Genomic DNA, 10,467 nt, shown 5'->3' on the forward strand with positions numbered 1-10,467 from the left:
CGTAAGAGCTTTCGATGGAACAAGGAGAGAAGTAGTAGGGGACATTGAGATACTGGTAGAAATTGGCCCATGTACCTTTACCATTGAATTCCAGGTTATGGATATTGCTCCTTCATACAATTATTTGTTGGTAAGACCTTGGATACACATGGCTGGGGCCATACCTTCATCTCTTCATCAGAAGGTCAAGTTCATCATGGAAGGGAAGATTGTCTGTGTTAACGGGGAAGAGGACTTACTCATAAGCAAGCCAGCAGATACGCCTTACGTGGAAGCGGCGGAAGAAGTGCCTGAATGTTCCTTTCGATCCTTCGAGTTCGTTAACACCATGTATGTGGGAGAATGAACCACACCGCCTATTCCGAGGCTTTCCAAAACCACCAAGATGATTGTTAGTCAGATATTAGGAAAAGGATACCGAGCGGGGGCAGGATTGGGAAAAGAACTACAAGGCATTAGAAGTCCCATACGTACTACCAAAAATGAAGAAAGGTTTGGCTTGGGGTACAAGCCAACTAAGAAGGAAAGAGAAGAAATGATAGCCGAAAGAAGAAAGGAAAGGTTGGCTCGCTTTAAGGGGCATGAGTTGGAAATCCAAGGAATGACATATCCTCATCTTTACAAGACATTCCGATCTGGAGGTTGCATCTTTCCTGAATCACTCACCGTTGGGAACCGAGAATCAGTGTCAGCTTTAGGAGGGACCTTTTCTGATTTATCAATATGTGCAACGGAGGAAGGTGAAGAACAGTCAGGAAATGTGGATGAGATTCCTACTACATACCTTGGGCCACCGAATCTAAAGCTGAGCAACTGGACCACCATGAATTTACCAGTCACTTGTGATTCAATTTCAAAGTAATGCAAACTAAACATCCATGCTTATGCCCAAAAGCATTTGAATTTTATGTATCGGGCTTTTTTATCACTTATCATTTTAATAAATTGACATGCGTAGTGCATTTCTCATATCTCTTCTCATGATTAATCATTTCCATTCGTGTCATTTCATCCCTTTATTTTAACTATTTATCTATACAATAGCTCTACATATTTCAATTCCCTTTACCTTCTAGGATTCCAAATAATGAATGCGAAGATGATAATGACAGTGGTTTTGAAGTTGATTTTGAAAAAGGTACATGTGTCAGTGAACTTGACAGTAAAGAAAACGTGGAGGATTATGATTTAACTCCAGACTTGTTAAGACTAGTAGAACAGGAGGGGAGACAAATTGTCCCATATCAAGAGACACTTGAAACGATTAATTTGGGAAATGAAGAAAATAAGAAAGAAGTTAGAATTGGTGTGACGTTGGTGTCAATGGAAAAAGAAAAACTAATAAAGCTACTTCATGAATATGTAGATGTGTTTGCATGGTCTTATCAAGATATGCCAGGACTCAATACAGACATTGTAGCCCATAAACTGCCTTTGAAGCCTGAATGCAAACCGATTAAGCAAAAGTTGAGAAGAATGAAACCTGAAATGCTTTTGAAAATTAAAGAAGAGGTGAAAAAGCAGTTCGATGCAGGATTCTTGGAAGTAGCTAAATACCCTGAATGGGTCGCAAATATTGTCCCAGTTCCTAAGAAAGACGGGAAAGTGAGAATGTGTGTGGATTATCGAGACCTAAATAGAGCTAGCCCAAAAGATAATTTTCCTCTTCCCCACATTGACACCCTTGTTGACAATACTGCCCGCCATTCCATGTTTTCCTTTATGGATGGCTTTTCAGGATATAACCAAATTAAGATGGCACCAGAGGATAGAGAGAAAACTACCTTCATAACTATGTGGGGGACCTTTTGTTATAAGGTAATGCCATTTGGTTTGAAAAATGCCGGGGCAACTTATCAGCGAGCTATGGTGACTCTCTTCCATGATATGATGCACAAAGAGGTTGAGGTGTATGTGGACGATATGATTGTAAAAGCTCGCAAAACAGAGGACCATGCGACCAATCTTGAAAGATTATTTAAGAGGTTACGAAAATTTCAGCTCAGATTAAATCCGGCAAAGTGCACTTTTGGAGTCACTTCAGGAAAGCTACTGGGTTTCATCGTCAGTGAAAGAGGAATAGAAGTTGACCCGGATAAGGTTCAAGCAATCCGTGATTTGCCTCCTCCCAAGACGCAAAAAGAAGTTAGAGGATTTTTGGGGAGACTAAACTATATAGCCCGGTTCATATCACAACTCACACTCAAATGTGACCCGATCTTCAAACTCCTTCGCAAACATAATCCGGGGGCGTGGAATGAAGAGTGCCAAGTTGCTTTTGACAAAGTTAAAGAATATTTGTTGAGTCCGCCAGTATTGGCACCACCTGTGGTCGGGAGACCCCTCCTCTTATACTTAACGGTAAATGAAGGATCCATGGGATGTGTGTTAGGACAACATGATGAAACTGGTAAGAAAGAAAGGGCAGTTTACTACTTGAGCAAGAAGTTCACTGAATACGAGTCCAAGTATTCCTCGTTGGAAAAGATGTGTTGTGCTTTAGCATGGACGGCGCATCGACTCAGGCAGTACATGCTATATCATACCACTTGGCTCATTGCAAAGATGGACCCGATTAAATACATCTTCGAGAAACCTTCCTTATCAGGTAGAGTGGCAAGATGGCAAGTGTTATTGTCTGAATATGATATTGTGTATGTGTCCCAGAAAGCTATCAAAGGAAGTGCAATCGCAGATTTTCTTGCAGAAAGGGTAGAAGAGGATTATGAACCAATGGAGTTTGAGTTTCCAGATGAGGACTTGATGTCAATATGTCAAACAAGTGGGGAGGAATCAGAGAAAGAGAATTGGAAGATGTTTTTCGACGGAGCTTCGAATGCCTTGGGGCATGGCATAGGGGTCTTGTTAGTGTCACCAGAAGGAGATCATTATCCCGTTATAGCTAAACTCAACTTCTATTGCACCAATAATGTAGCTGAATATGAAGCTTGTGTCATGGGCATTCAAGCAGCAATCGAGAGGAAAATTCACATTTTGGAAGTGTATGGGGACTCTGCTTTGGTTATTTATCAGTTGCGAGGAGAATGGGAGACACGTGACTCAAAGTTAGTTCGGTATCACAAGTATGTATCAAAGCTGATTGAAAATTTTGATGAAATTTGCTTCAATCATTTGCCCCGAGAGGAGAACCAAATGGCCGATGCATTAGCCACGCTGGCGACAATGTTCAAAGTTGGTACCAATGTCAAGATCCAACCCATCATGATTAATCTTCGAGAGTGCCCCGCACACTGCTCTAGTGTAGAAGAAGAAATAGATGGGAAACCGTGGTACCATGATATTGTGCATTATCTCAAATTTCAGCAGTACCCGGATCAAAGCTCAGAAAATGATAAGAAAACCATTAGAAGGTTGGCAATGAATTTCTTCTTGGATGGGAACATCTTATACAAGAGAAGTAGGGATCAAACGCTTTTGAGATGCGTGGATTCAACCGAAGCTCGGAGAATAGTTGAGGAAGTTCACGAAGGAGTTTGTGGAGCACATGCAAGTGGACATAAGTTGGCGAGACAGGTCATGAGGGTAGGGTATTACTGGCTCACGTTGGAAAAGGATTGTATAGACTTCGCTCGAAAGTGTCACAAGTGTCAGATATATGCGGACCGAATCCACACCCCTGCTAATTCACTGCATGTATTGGCATCACCATGGCCATTCTCAATGTGGGGCATGGATGTGATTGGGTTGATAACCCCGAAGGCATCAAATGGGCATCGGTTTATTCTGGTGGCAATTGACTACTTCACTAAGTGGGTAGAAGCAGCATCTTATGCCAATGTGACCCAGAAAGTGGTATGTAAGTTCATCCAAAAGGAAATAATATGCCGCTATGGTCTCCCCAGAAAAGATCATCACAGATAACGCTAGTAACCTCAATGGTTCGATGATGAAAGAGGTTTGTGCCAAGTTCAAGATCAAGCATCACAATTCAACACCTTATCGCCCAAAGATGAATGGAGCAGTGGAAGTAGCCAACAAGAACATTAAAATGATAATTGAAAAGATGACAGATATATATAAAGATTGGCATGAGAAGTTACCTTTTGCTTTGCATGCTTATCGCACAACAGTCTGAACTTCCACGGGAGTTACACCGTTCTCTTTGGTGTATGGGATGGAAGCAGTTTTGCCAATTGAAGTGGAAATTCCTTCCCTTCGGGTCCTTAAAGAAGTACAGTTGGAAGAAGCCGAATGGGTTAATGCTCGTTATGAGCAATTGAATCTCATAGAAGAAAAAAGGTTGACAGCACTTTGCCATGGGCAGTTATATCAAAAGAGAATGATGAGGGCATATGACAAGAAGGCACACTCTCGACAGTTCCGAGAAGGAGAATTAGTATTGAAAAGAATTCTCCCGAACCAGCATGATCCTCGCGAGAAATGGACACCGAATTGGGAAGGACCATTCGTGGTGAAGAAAGCTTTTTCAGGAGGAGCACTAATTTTGGCGGAGATGGATGGAAGGGAGTTTTCCAACCCGGTGAATGCCGATGCTGTCAAGAAATATTTTGCATAAAAAAATAATAAAAAAAAAGAGAAAGAAGAAAATTTTCAAGTTGAAAACCTGAAAAGGCAGCTTGAATTTGGGAGAAGTGTTTAGGGCGGAAACCCGAAAGGGCGGTCTAGACACGAAAAAGGTCCAAATACTACAAAAGCTTAACACAGAAAGGGTGAAGATCATGATCCGAGATGTTCATGCAAAAGACAAGGGAGCTGACAAATGTGCCTATTTCGGGATAAAATTTTGAGACTACTGTTAATATCTATCGAAACAGTCATTAAGAAAGGACTGTATCCCGTTTGTATTAATCAATTTTCCCTTGTCATTATACTTGATTGTAGAAACTTCACTTTTTTCTAATGAAAAATAGCCTTTCACTCCCAACAATGCCCTCATTTCCATTCTGCCAAAAGAGGAGATATGAGTACATTGCATTGCATTTGCCATAAAATTAGAATGATACTTAATAAAGAGCATGATAAAGTAAGAAATGTTTGCAATATATTGAAAAAAGGATCGTAATTGACAGGGAATGAAATGGAGTCTAAGAAGGGAAAGAAAGGAATGGAATTAGCAATAGAATGGAGCACAGTAAAAATGTGAAGAGTGATTGGACCATGCATATGATAGAAGAAGAAAACAGTTATGAACAGTGAATTGAGGAAGACGAGAGATCAGAAATGTGATCGATTCATCCCCCATTGATCAAAGAAAAGGCTCTAAAAACACCAAAAAGGGAAACTGATGAAGATGAATTGACATGTTCAAAATTTTAAAACAATTGAAAAAGAGGGAAATTCATCTTTAAAATCATATGAATTTCATATGAGGAATTGGTTATTTTTCACCATTTCAAAAAAATAAAAAAAAAAAGTTTCGTTGCCTCAGTTTTGGGGAGTTCATTTTAAAGTTTCGGTGCCTCAGTTTTGAGGGGTTCATTTCTAAAGTCTCGCTGCCTCATTTTTGAGGAGTTCATTTTTAAAGTCTCGTCGCCTCAGTTTTGAGGAGTTCACTTTTAAAAATTCTCATTGCCTCAGTTTTGAGGAGTTCATTTTAAAAGTCTTGTGGCCTCAATTTTGAGGAATTTATTTAATATATATATATAAATATAATAATAATAATAATAAATATATATATATATATAATAAAAATTTGGTAAGAGAATTAAAGAATTTAGTCAAATACAGTGTCTATGTCTTTGTACTATTTCGAATTTTCGAAAAGCTCAAAGAGGGGCAGCTGTAGACACTAAATTATAAACAAGAAAAATTAAAAATATAGAAAACGAGAAAAAAAATGAAATGAAAAAATTAAAAATGAAAGGAGATGGGGCACTGTAGCATTAAAGGAGGAGGAAAAACAGGAGGAGAAAAATCGGAGATCCGGCAGGCCAAAGCAACAAAGCAACCTGCAAGCAAAAAACCACCAGCTTCCCGGGTGCAGCAACATCGGCAACCACATCTGCCATGGCTAGAGACGAAGCAGTGAACAGCACCAAAATTCTTAAGCCGCAGGCGTGAGGGAGGGAGAGTCTGCAGATTGTCGCCAAGGATTTGCTGCTGGCGCAAGGGAAAGAAGCACTGAACGGAGGAATAGAGAGAGAGGAGCGGCGGCTGGCGCAAGGGAAAGAAGCACTGAACGGAGGAACAGAGAGAGGAACGGCGGCCGACGCAAGGGAAGGAAGAGTGAGCCTAGTGTCACGACATCAGACCCAGTGAAAGGCGAACGGCAAGATACTGGATCCCACAGCCGACGGAAAAGGGGGGAGAGCTCGATCCGGGTAGTCGACGAGAAGATAGAGAGAGAGAGAGAGAGGCGGAGCCGCGGCACCAGATCTGGAAATGATGCAGTGTCAGCGACAGTGAGGATCGGGTGAGAAGGAGGAAGGGAGAGGAATGGTGAGTGAAGAAGGAGGGAGGTTCCAAAGGTTAAAAATGGCACCGTTTTGACTTACCCAAAACCCCTTTTGACTACAAAACGACACCGTTTCGGTGCTGGAGGGAGTGGCTATTCATAACAAGGTAAATTCTTCATTTTTATTATAGATATATTGTCTTGATTTTGTGGTGCTAAGTTTGACTTAAAATTTATATATATATATAAAAAAGAGGAAGCTAATTAGTTTCGTTAGAGTATTAATTTAGTTAAAGTACATATGATATTTAGCGGATTGTTTGTTTAAAAAATATATATATAAATATGGGAAAAGATGAAATGTGGAACATATTTACGAGATACATAGTCATGAAAATTTATGTAGAAATGATAAGAGTGAAAATAAATTAGGAAGAGCTAGAATTAAAATACGATGAAACAAAATATGGAAAAATCAAATTAGGTAAAAAAGGGTAGTTCTATATAAATGGAGAAAGAACAAAATAGGAGAAGATAAAGAACTATTTAATATGGATAAGATAACTGCTCAATTTGATGCCGATGATGGGATAATCGATCGAGATGCGAGAAGTCGCAATCCCGAGTTTATGTTCCTTAGGCTCGGAATCCAAATCAAGGCTCCACCAGTATGATGGGAGGACCTCGATTTCAAGGCTCCGAAATCCTTAATAAATAAAGAGCTTGATTATACAAAAAAATTTACTTGATAAAATTACTTGATAAATAATAAGTAATAAAATAATGATAGAGTAATAATAATTCAAACATATAATAAATAATTAATTTGTGAAAATACAATATACATGACATTAAATAAATAAATAAATAAATAATAATAAAAAATAACTAATTTAAAATTAAGCATTGAGTATTAAGTGGCATAAACTATAAAAAATGTGAAGAGAAAGATAAAAAATATAATGATAATATACATATGAAGTAAGATCTTAGGTATTAGGTTTGAATAAAAGGTTGCTTATGAAAAATATATAATAATAAAAAATATAAAAAATACATAAAATAAAAAATATTTTAATAAAAAAATATATAATTTTTGTTCACTAAAATAATATAGAATTATAAGCAATTTGTCTAAGTATAAATGGAAAACATAAGAACTTAGAACAAAAAATGTAAAGATAAAGATAAAAAAATAATAATAATAAGAAATAAGAATATGAAATATGATAATAAAATATATAATAAAATAAAAATAATTAATAATAACAAAAAATATAGATAATTGCATTAGCATAGCATATATGTATTGCATCATACATGTCATTGCATATAAATATTTCTGTTTCCGAGTTTAAGCCCCGATGATGGGATCTTTCGAGGACCCTGCGAAGGCGGGTATTTCTCGAAAAGTTTCTTAGGTGAAAAGATGTCCTCGGATCCCACCAGTATGATGGGAGGGCTCGAGAACCATCTTTAATAAAAGGCTTTTGCCCGAATTGGGTTCATTATGCATAAAAATATTATTTTAAAAAGAAAACGTACGATGACCCCGATGACGGGAATTATTCATCGAATTTGCGAAGGCGAGTTTCTCGGATAATTCCCTAGGTGAGAGAATATCCCGAATCCCACCAGTATGATGGGCGGATTTGGAAAATATCCTCGATAAAAGGTCATCTGTCCGGCATTTTTATCTCACACCATGCATTTCATCTCGCCACCCATTTGCATTCCATTTTAGGTTAAATAGGAGATAAAATAAAAGTGATAATTAAGGAAATCTAGTGAAATTAAAAATTAAAGCCCTATAGGATAATCTAAAAATGGTACCGTTCATGGAACGGGCGTCCGAGAGGTGCTAATCCTTCCCCGGGCGTAACCGTACTCCCGAACCTAGATCCAGAAAATTGTAGACCGGTTTAAGGTTCTTTTCGGTGGGCTTAAAATTAATTTAAGTTTGCATCGATTAGAATCGAGTCAATAGGTGGCCAATCGTACCTAGTAAAAAAAAAAGATTGGTGGCGACTCCTAGTTTAATTTTTTAGTGAGTTTTCACATTCACCTCTAGCGGTCGGGTTCCCGGACCCACACGTTACGACAATAATGGAAAGTCTAAACATATTGGATTAAGACATAGTTATGTCCAACAGTTAATTTCTGATGAAGTGATCACTATAACTTTTGTGAGGTCTAGTGAAAACTTAGCAAATCCTTTAACAAAAAGTCTTGCTAGAGATCTCATAAATAAGACCTTAAAAGGGATGAGGCTCAAGCTCATAAATTGAAAGTCACCCATGGTAGAAACTCGACTTAACGCTTGGTTTAACGTCAAGTTTTGAGTTTAATGAGACAAAGTACATCATTTGTATGTGGCTGCTATCACTATATTATAATATGTATTATATTTCATCTCAAGTAAAAGTGCTAGGTACTCGTAATGGTAAGGAAAGGATGAGTTATATATTTTTAATAGACCCATAACATAAATTTGTTAGAGTGATTTAGTTACGAGGGCATTTTTAATGGGATCTACCTATGTGAGTGTGAAATGAGGCTACTTCTGAGAGTTCAAGAGCTTGGCTCTAAAGCACTCATGAAAAGAGGATATAGATGCATGGCCATAAAAGCGCCGCCGGATACTGTGCATTCATTGGTGTAGAAATCGTTGTGTGAGATGTGTTCAGTTAACCAAATGGAATAGCTGGTTCAAAGCATAGTCTACCATGCAATTTCGGTTAACTTTAACATGTTTTCACTAAGTAAAGGGTCAATCAGAAAACACCTTCATTTATGCAATTGATTTCCAAGATTATCGAAAATTTGGATTAAATTGAAAATGGCGGGAGACTGTTGGATATTTTCAAATAAAGGATACAATTTCCATATTAGAATAAAAGGAAAAATATGACTGTTGGAAATTAGAATTTAAGGCAATGGTTATATCTATTGGAAAAAAAAGGTCACATATGTTGGAAAAGACTAATAGTAGCGACTGTTTGAAACAGACACAAACTATGTCTATTGGGAACATGCATCTAAGCCTATAAAATAAAACCTCCTTTTACCAACATAACAAACTTCAGAAAACAGTAATATCTTTCCTTCGTTTTTCAAACATTCTCCAAGTTTCCTTCTATATTATTTTCCTACAAAAAAAATTATAGAAGTTTGATAATTTTGTTATACTCCAGTGAATGCTCCATGGATTGATTTCGTTCATGCAAAACGTTGTCAATAATTAGGTTTCATTGTGTCTTCGAGGTTTATACACTCGTAACTCTTTTTCACATTACAAGTGAGGATGAATAAACCCTTAAGAATAGTGGCATTGATACATGCCTTGAAGCCAATTTCTAAATTTTCCAATTTGGTGTTCTAACATAGTATAAGACTTGTAGGGTTCACAATTGAAAGGTGAAGGAAAAAGTAGGTGGGAAAAAAAGTTAGGAAAATAAAGGGGAATAAGAGAAACAAGGGCTTAAGATGGAAAGTGAAATTGAGGATTTGGACAATTCAATAGAGAGAAAAACAATACAAGCCCAAGAATCAAAGGTTTAAGAAGATAGGTAAGAAAGAGGTTTTAGGAGAGGAAATTGGAATGAATTTAATGGCGATAATAAAAAAAGTAAAGGGCTAGATGACTACAACTAGAGAAAGAAGTAATGTGGAGGAAGAAATGGGTACAAATCAAGTGAACCCAAAAGAAAGGATAAGAGTTTGGAAAACAAGGAACAAGTGGATATTAAAGATATAAAGTGTAATGATGAAAAAGAGCACAGGCAGTGGGAATCGAAAAGTTATAAGGATGAAATAAGATTGTTAGGTAAAAAAACCGAAAATGAATAGGAGAATAGTATGTTAAGAAGGAGTAGGAAAGGGAACAACTCCAAGAAAAGATATTCATTATAACCCAGAAGCAATCACAGTAACAAAGGTAAAGAGAAAGCAAGAAATAAACAAGGAAATGGGAAAATGAATATTTGTGGGCTTAGCTCAAGGTCAAGAGAAAAGAACAACAAAAAACAAGCCAGTGAACTACATAAGGCAGGGGTTGCGAGGTTGGAGGGCACGGTTCTAATTGGGCAAGG

This window comes from Theobroma cacao, chromosome 10, assembly GCF_053813885.1.
Source record: "Theobroma cacao isolate CCN51 chromosome 10, ASM5381388v1, whole genome shotgun sequence".
Classification (NCBI taxonomy): Eukaryota; Viridiplantae; Streptophyta; class Magnoliopsida; order Malvales; family Malvaceae; genus Theobroma; species Theobroma cacao.